The sequence below is a fragment of the Electrophorus electricus genome, chromosome 4, assembly GCF_041902795.1.
Source record: "Electrophorus electricus isolate QZ-2024a chromosome 4, ASM4190279v1, whole genome shotgun sequence".
NCBI lineage: Eukaryota > Metazoa > Chordata > Actinopteri > Gymnotiformes > Gymnotidae > Electrophorus > Electrophorus electricus.
Window position 1 is genome coordinate 22,705,980 of NC_137500.1, and position 9,635 is coordinate 22,715,614.

The 9,635-nt window shown below is 41.8% G+C and overlaps 1 protein-coding gene across 1 annotated transcript in view; it reads right to left on the minus strand.

Annotated features, from left to right (window-relative positions):
* The window catches only part of fam135b (family with sequence similarity 135 member B), a 49,828-nt gene extending 41,959 nt beyond the window's left edge, over positions 1–7,869 (minus strand). Inside the window, exon 1 of the mRNA XM_027016250.3 lies at positions 7,471–7,869. The gene's annotated coding sequence lies outside the window, so the exon portion shown is untranslated. The remainder of the gene's footprint in view (positions 1–7,470) is intronic.
* Positions 7,870–9,635: the final 1,766 nt, after the last annotated feature.

The following is a 9,635-nucleotide window of genomic DNA, read 5'->3' on the forward strand; positions in this document are numbered from 1 at the left end:
TCGCAATATTATCTGTCATAGATAACCCTTCCAGTTTCTTAGCCTGAGGTAAAAAATAAAATAAAATTTCCACATAAGATTTGAGTTTTAGCTGATGTGAGCAATCTCCTTTAAGGACGCTAAAATGTCTTTATATCCTGAGAGTCATCAGGAAAAATTGTTGCTCTAAAGAAAGCCTCTGGGACTGTCCTGGGCTCTGTAACCAACACAATCCAGCTGTAATAAGCAATAAGGAAACGTTTCTATAAGGTGGCGGTGCTCTCTACCTGTCCGTTATTTACCCTGCGCATGGAGAAGGGTAGGTAAGTTGCTAAGCGTGCATGCCATCAAAGGAAGGGGCTTTAGAAAAAGGTTTGGATGGAGGGTCTGGCACTGAAGGCCAGAGTTGGACTCCTTTAGTGGCGATGGACGATAGCAAAGCAACATCGCGTACAACAGCTATAAGCACATTAGCTGTTAGCAGTAAGCACTTAGTTCTGCTTCAAAGGTGTTTAAGTCATGTGGCCAATGAGGTGAAGAGATTGTCAACTTGCAAAATCCAATGAATGAGAAAAGGGTGCTATATAAGCACTTTAGACCTAAAACTTATGACTGGAGTTTGTTAGCGAGTGTATTTAGCGAGATTTTGTGATTTTTATTGATTTTGTGATTTTGCTGCTGCAACTATTATTTATCAAAATCATTACAAAGACTTATGACCATGTTTGCTAACACTGGACCTATTTTACATTTTACAATATTTTACAATATTGTGTTCCTTATTAAATAGTCAAAGTACTGTACAAGGACATCCCAGACCTAGTCTAGGTCAGTCAGAATCCCAGACTGCTTATCTCAGTGTTGTACTTTTGATTTAACCCACGAAAGATAGAAAGAGAAAAAAAAAACAGTAGAGAGGAAACTAATGTTCCAGTGTGACCTGAACGTCTTCGGATTCGCAACGGCCTTCATGTCTTCATGCCTCCTCTGGTGTTTTGAGAAAGAGACGGAAACAGAAAGAGTGGTGAGCAAGAGAGACATAGAGAGAAAGAGGCAAGAGAGAGACAGACAAAGAGAGACAGAGAGGGAACGAGAGTGCAGATGAATGGTGTAATAAAATGTGTTTGGATGTCAAACACTTTGTTCTGGTTTCGTGATCCGTCAGCGACGTGCTCGGCTAATGGAGTAGCACTCAGTAACATGGTTTCATTTTGTTCAGATTGTGTGTGACATTTTTGTTGTTGTTGTTGTTGTTTAACCCTCGACCTTGGATGGTGTCTGTGTGTGTAACTCCGTGGCCATCTCCACTCGAAGAGCACGATACAGCTGTGCAGAATCCACACTACATCAGCAGCACTGCATAACGCAGACTTTTTTGCTATATTACGATTATTGACTTGCATCATTTTGTCTTAGATAATGTTTTTTCCCTAAAACACTATAACAACTCAACAATGCAGACCCATGACATATTTTTGTTAAATTCGGCTCTTAAATGAACCTTTTTCCATTTTTCGCCAAGCATGTCTGTCAGATTTATTACGGAGCTCGGCTTTCCAGTACTCTGACACGCTCATTTATAATTGGCAGTGAATTACTGGCACCAAAATACACACTTCATTCGCTTGAACACAAAATGGCTTATGAAATGTACTGGTTGGCGACAGACGAGGTGAATGCCTTTCCATTTTGTTGACATTCTGAAAAGTCACGGTACATAACTCCAGAAATATCCTTGCTCCCACAGTGACAGAGCAGGCGATATATATATATATATATATATATATATATATATATATATATATATATATATATATATATGGGCTCTTTTCAAAAGCTGCTGACCCTGCTGCTGTCCTCCAGGACTGAACCCTGGGCTTGATCCCACTGCTGCATGGAGGTGGGGCTTCTGTCTAATACAGTGCCAGGACACGTTTTGGGGGGAATTAGACATCTGGCAATTTGAGGCAGTGAGGTTTTTTTAGAATATGTGGTGCTAGAATTCTCACTATGTCCATGAATCGGATAATAACTGTTGCTAGGTTGCCAACCAAACGCTTTTTGAAACATAGTGTCCAAAACTTCAATGGTGTTGCCAACATAACTCATCTTGGAACATGGTGTCCAAAACTGCAGCGTTGTTTTGCTTGCCAGTTCCCTAAGCAGAGAACTAAATAGATTTTTCTATATGGGGAATAGTAGCAAGGGAACAAGTGAAGCAATCCAAACGCATGTTATAGTTTCAGAATGTAGTAAACAGTTATTGGAACAAAGGCTGTTGTTACATCTGATGCAGAGCCCTCACTTATGGGACGCAGTAAACACACTGGTCCTTATTACAGGGATTAAGAGTGTGTAGGTTTCCACAGGCACCGGGCCCTTGTCCTGTGAGTCCTTGGGCAACCTCGCTGTAATTGATATTCACTGTAGAAGAGTGCATGTGCTAAATGAATGTGAATCTTTTTTAATGAAGGGATTTCCAGTATCTATAAAGACTGAAAATAGGTATAGGTGTGTGTGTGTGTGTGTGTGTGTGTGTGTGTGTGTGTGTGTGTGTGTGTGTGTGTGTGTGTGAGTGTGTGTGTGTGTGTGTGTGTGAGTGTGTGTGTGTGTGTGTGTTTGTGTGTGTTTATACTCAGGCTATGTGTGCATATGTCCCTGTGGTTTTGCATGAGTGTTCATTTATATACTCATCTTCATACCTGGGTATGTGGACATGCTGGCATGTCTTTGCACATGCATATGGGTGTTTATGGCTGTGTCCCTGTGTGTGTGTGCATAAGCTTGTGAGAATGCCCAAGCGAACGCTTGTGAGAATGCACATGTGAAAGCTTGTCTGTGCCCACATCATTTCTATTCCACCTCAAATGGAGCTAAACCCATCAACCACTAATCACTCCAAAACGCAGAAGGCTTTTATCTTGACCCCTGAAAGGTTAACTGCCTTGACCTCCAAAAGGGTTAACTGTCGAATACCCAGATCACTTCCAGAATGCTTTTACAGGGGAAATGAAGAGGTCATAGCTGCAACATTGCATGACACATCCCATCTTGAGCTTAGAAAGGCAAAACAGAATGTACTGTAGCTTAGTCACCAATAAATTGCTCAGTTATGTATATAAAGTGGTATTGTAAACATGCATACATTGCAAAGGAAGAAAACATAAGAGATGGTTCTCTACATCAGTTACTAACCTTGCTGGCCAGAATTCTACATTATAGAACATAGGATTTGGGTTTAGGACCATGGAATCTGTGAAATGTCACAGGCAACAGACAAAGCTTCATAGTGCTGCTGCAGCACTGTGCTGAGAAGTATTCCTATCTCTGCCATCTAATCATTTGTTGCCTTTCTAACCCTTTTTCATTACCACTGTTTGTTTATTCAGAGCCCAGTGAGGTGTTTGATGCTTTTCCTCTGTCCTGCATGACTGGAATAGCGTCTGTGTCTTATAGGGTTCAAAAGTATAAGACGAGACTCAAAAATCCTGCCGATGTCACTCTTACAGGCCTCTCCACAACAGTGCATAAAAACGATCATCTTTGTATGCAGACATCTTGGCGTTGGCTTGTACTGTCGGCGCATGAGTTGAAGCTGTCTGGTACGTGAGATTAATCCAATGGGAACATGGACGTGGCCATGGACGTAGTTTTATCCCCCTTCATGCAGTCTTTTGCTCTAAAACACACACACACACACACACACACACACACACACACACACACACACACACACACACACACATCTACACAAAGTTCAAATTACTAATGCACTTTATAAGTTCCCTGTTGGAATAAATGGATTCTTATCAGCCTTACCTCACCTCTAAATTCTATTTATAAACCTCGCCATGCCCTAAATTCTATTTATCAACTTCACCTCACCCCGAAAATTGCTTTCCATTTTCCAGGTTTCCAGAGTGTAAATCTTGCCTTCATTACAGGTATGCATGCACTGCACTGAATGAAATGGCATGCAGGGAGCATCATCACATCATTAGACCAGACTCAGACCCACTGCTTGATTCATACGGCATGCACTCGACCCTAGTGCACTGGTGTATTTTGGGAGGCAATTATAGAGATCACACGAGAGGGTCTGGCCCTCTAGATGCACGATCTCACTGCAACTCAGATCATGAGTTTTACGCACACCCACTAGCCCTAACAGCTCAGATTATGAGTCCTACGCACACCCACTAGCCCTAACAGCTCAGATCATGAGTCCTACGCACACCCACTAGCCCTAACTGCTCAGATCATGAGTCCTACGCACACCCACTAGCCCTAACTGCTCAGATCATGAGTCCTACTCACACACACTAGCCCCTTGATTCCTAAGAACACCCACTAGCCCTAACAGCTCAGATTATGAGTACTACTCACACCCACTAACCCTAACAGCTCAGATTATGAGTCCTATTCACACAGACTAGACCTAACAGCTCAGATTATGAGTCCTACGCACACACACTAGCCCTAACAGCTCAGATCATGAGTCCAACTCATACACACTAAGCCTAACAACTCAGATTATGAGTCCTACTCACACAGAATAGACTTAACAGCTCATATTATGAGTCCTACGCACACACACTAGCCCTAACAGCTCAGATCATGAGTCCAACTCATACACACTAGCCCTAACAGCTCAGATTATGAGTCCTACTTGTAGGTCATTTGAATAAATGATTGTCCTGTTTGTCTTCTACGAGCTACCATAGGTATAAGTGTTCCGTGACTCTACTATAATAATCAATAAATGCAGTTGCTATAGCCATATCAGAAGCTTCTGGTGCCTTGTCTTCTGTATTAGAAGATTATTTAGAAGTGTTGCTCCCATTTGCCATGTCTTGCCCAACACTACTGCACAGGAGATAACTAACTGTCAACTAACTGCCAGTCTGGGTGATCATTACATTCTCCATATGATAACTGTCACACCTGTTTGGAGTTAATAACTTGATATAGCACAAAAGTTTCACATTTTGAGACCTGATCTGAGAATTCCAGAACTCTGTCTGAATTTAGATTTATTGTGAGAAGCAAAGTCACAGGAACTCCATCACCTTCTCCCCTGACTCCCTGACTCCCCTTCGAGTCTGAGGCACCACAGGTTCCCAGAAGGTAGGCTTCTCTGTCCTACCCCACAGCTGGGTCAGCCTAGCCACGAAGCCCTCGCCGGTTTCAGTCAGAGGGGTGTCAGTGTGGGTCAACATTAAAACCACGCGTTACTGTTATTCCCAGTGTGCAGCCCATTGGATTGTGATTTGTCTGAAGATTGGAGCCTAGCCAATCCTGAGTCACCCGGAAGCCCTGCAGTTTCTCCATGCCAGAACTGCCTCTCTGACATCAGCGGTCTGCGCCCTGCCAGCACATGTGACCTGCGTCTGTTTGCAGATGCTGCCAGCATGTAACTCAGTGGTGTACCACTCTCCTGGGATACGCAGTGTTTAATGGGGATGTCAGTAGTAATCCAGTCACACACCCCCCCATCATGGCATTATTCAGGGTGGCTGTCTGCATCCCAAACTAGTTCAGGTTTGTTATGCCAGGGCTTAAATGCCACAGACACAAGTCAAATGTCACAGGCTGAATTTTTCTGCTGTTTCTGGTACTCTCTGAGACATGACTTGAAAGCAGATGTGTGTGTGTGTGTGTGTGTGTGTGTGTGTGTGTGTGTGTGTGTGTGTGTTTGCGGCTGTGCATCCTTGTGTGTATGCACGCATGTATGTGTGCATACATATTTGATAACCTACATAGTGCAGCAGGACAACAGTTCTAAACAGAGGACATTCTACAGCACACATTCTCATTTAAAGCAATATCCCCTTGATGTTTTGTGATTTTGTGTGTGTGTGTGTGTGTGTGTGTGTGTGTGTGTGTGTGTGTGTGTGTGTGTGTGTGTGTGTGTGTGTGTGCGTGTGTGTGTGCGCGCGTGTGTGTGGGGACATTCTAGAACACACATTCTCATTTAAAGCAACATCCCATGGAAGTTGTGATCCCCTCAATTCTGTGTTCACATAAAGTGTTTTTGCAGCTATCTTTGTGCCAGACAGGTTCCAGACTAAGTACAGACAAGTTTTACCCTCATAACAGACATTTTCTTTTACCCAAACCACATAGTTTTATACTAACCACATGCAGGATTAAACCTAAAATAAATCATGCTAACCAAAGACTTAACCACAGATTTTACACTAGCCTCAGGCAGATCTAAAGATTAACCAAATGGTTTCTCCTTCACCTTATTTCTCTGCATGCTATATTCTCTGGTGGGCTTACTGAAAATAAGGTTTAGATATTGAAAAAAAAAAAATCATCTTAAATACTCTAAACCCATCTCTGAAGAAGAAACAGTCCTATGTTTTAAGCCCTATGTTTTAAACTATGCATATTAACTGTCCTGGCCATTAGAGGTGAGCTCACTTTAGTCCATATGAAAAGGTGACATGTGATTCCTTCTGCAGCCTTGAGTTAGGGAAACACTACTCATCGATATACAGCATTTCCAGCTGGAAACCTTGCAGAGGGGACTAGATCCCCTCTGCTTACATCTTTTAAACACAACTTTCTGACTGTCCATAACTCACAGTATCACCCACTTCAGAAACCTCAGTAAGTTCTCACTCCATACAGATAAAAGCAGACAGAAGATCAGCCCTGATGACAGACACTTACGTAAGAGCAGCTGATGCCTGGAGATGATTACAAAACAAAAAGAAATCACTTTTGAGGAGCCCCAATTGGACACATGCGAAACAGTCATAGACCTACAATCTCCACTTCAAATCAATGTATAATTAAATAAGAAAATTTTCCCCCTTAACGAATTTTCATTGATTTCCATGTCAGAGTTCATGTTGCCCTCTATGTGAGTTTATGACATATCTGTTTTGAACGTCTGGTGTATACTGGACCAAATGGGACTTAAAACATGCAATAAATATTTTCTTCACGCTGCTTTCCCAGCGTATAACAGTGCGCACCACAAAACCCTTAAAGCTGTCCAAAACGCATAAACCCGAGTTAGTCGCAAGTGTTACTGCGACCTACAGTTATGACTTACTAATCGTCAGTAATGACTGTATAAGATAGAAAAAAACATGGCTCTTAAACTAGAAAGATGGTCCGTCCTTTATACTAACATAATGCGCATTCCATACGTTCATATTAGATATGTAAGGCTACTCTCTCTGCTGGCAAAGGCCAGAAAGCCGCACAACATAGTGTTACTTGTCTTTAAGAGTACTGCAGCACTAAACAAACAAATAAATAAACAACTACAATAAAACCACAATTCCAAAATCTGTGTGGCGTCGGTGCTTCAATCGTTTAATGAATTTACAACATCACCACTTCCGATCCGGACGCAGAACACATTGTGGGTTCGCCAACGGTCTCGTGTTTCACAATAGTCGAGGGACGCAGCCAAGCGACTCACCGTTTCACGGACGAACCGTGACGATAAGGCAATCTCGGGCTTCTTACCTGTCACAAGGACGCCGTGCGACCCTGTGATCAAATCCCCTTCTCCCGCTTTGGTCCTATGTCATTAAGATCACAATCCCACTCCCGTCCAAGCCAAGAAAGCGTTATTTAACGACGCGCCGCGGTATGACTGGAGCTCTTTCACCGTTTATACGCTCATGAACGGATCACCGCTCGAGGTGCTGCTGCTACTGCTGCTGTTGCCATGGTTATCATTCAGCTCTTGTACGGTCTGCGGCGCACGGGCCAGCTCCAGTAACGCGCTCACGTTGTGCCATGTCTAGAGATGTTCAATTCTCCTAAGTGCTGCACCACTCGCTTGGTCCTCCCCCTCCCTCTCTGTCCTTTGACGGTGAGAGGGAATAATCATTTTGCAGGTCCGGATAAATCTGTCCTTGGTATTGCGTGTCGCACCGAGTGTACTGCCTAAATGACGTGTTTACGTCACCCGGCTCGCTAGAGTCGCGAGGAAAGTTTGATGCCGTTACTTCTTGGATGAAAGGTTTCATGTAAAAGTCGTTTTTTTTTAAGGTGTTATTAAGAGTGCTATGATATTAACAAATAAATGTTGTTAAAGGGGTAGCCTACATCTAAAAATTAATGATCCAGAAGATCTTTATGAACGTAGTATTTTTTTTGGGGGGGGGGGGGGGGGTGTTTAAGGCTGACGTGATTCTTTAATTTGTCGAAGATCTTTAACTCGTGCAAATTTCCGCACCGCGCGCATGATCTCGCTATACCCTCTGCTGAGCCCATCAAAGCGCGTGCGTCTTGCTGTAGCTGGTCACGGTGTCCTCTTAATTTTTTGGAATTGCCCGTTATAATCACAGAGATCCACTGCAGGCGAATCAAAACCCGCAATACTGTTCAGATCTCTCTCTCTCTCTCTCTCTCTCTCTCTCTCTCTCTCTCTCTCTCTCTCTCTCTCTCTCTCTCTCTCTCTCTCTCTCTCTCTCTCTCTCTCTCAGTCTGTTTCTCTGTGTTTTTGTGTGTTCTTATTTACAATTTTAATGGATATGTAAAAGAAGTTTGAACATATTTATCCGGCAAAGACAAATTCTACAAAATTTCAAGAAAATATTGTTGTCCTAAAAATAACTTGCAGCTCAATTTTTGTTCGTTTTTGTTATTTATTTATTTTAACACATTTTGATACCACCAGCTCACGAAGTTAATTTTTGGCATGTCAAATGTATCAATAGAAATAGTCAAAATTAACTTGAAATGATGATGAGGATGATGATGATGAGGAGGAGGAGGATGATGATGATGAGGATGATGATTATTATTATTGTTGTTGTTGTTGTTGTTGTTATTCATAGTAGTTACTGAAAGACAGTTTTTTAACAACTAAATAACAATAATAATTTAGAGTGGAAAGATTATCACGTGTTTCGCCTATAAAGCTATTTTTTTTAAAGTAAGACTTCAGTATTGTCTGTAGCTCATGCCTGGTCTTGTTCATAAGTATCACATCCACACATTTTAATTAGTGCGTGAGTGTGTGTGTGTGTGTGTGTGTGTGTGTGTGTGTTCATACGTGTGTTTAGGGAAGGGAGGAGAGAATATGTCTTGAGCATTGAAATCATGAGACCTACAATAAATGAGGTGTTTTCTTACCACTCACCCACCCCTCACAAGTCTTGAGTACTGAAATCATGGGACCTACAATCACGAGTTGTTTTCTCACACATCAACACCCCCCTCCTCCACCTTAAATTGTTCAAATAGTTGGGTTAATAGCTGTTTCAATTTTCACTTAACGTTATCGCTTGCCAGTATTGAACTCATCCAATAACAAGGTGATTGTCAGGACATACTGAGATTTTAATGTTTCTGAGTCATGTAATTTTAGCTTCATCAGCAGATCTCATGGGTGAATCTAAATTTTAAGTTGGTTTGAAGGTTTAATAAGCATTTAAAGTATGTAAAGTGTGTGGTGTGTTCTAAGGTTTGTTATAAAGATTTTATATGTGATGTGCTCGGATGTTTTTCACTTTCATGTTGACAGTAGAGGACTAGGTTTCATTATCATGGGTTAACAGAATGTCAAAAAATTTGACTGTTGAGATATCTTTCCTGGATTAAAGATGTCTGTTGAGATATCGTTCCAGGATTAAATATAATAATAATAATAATAATAATAATAATAGTAGTAATTTCAA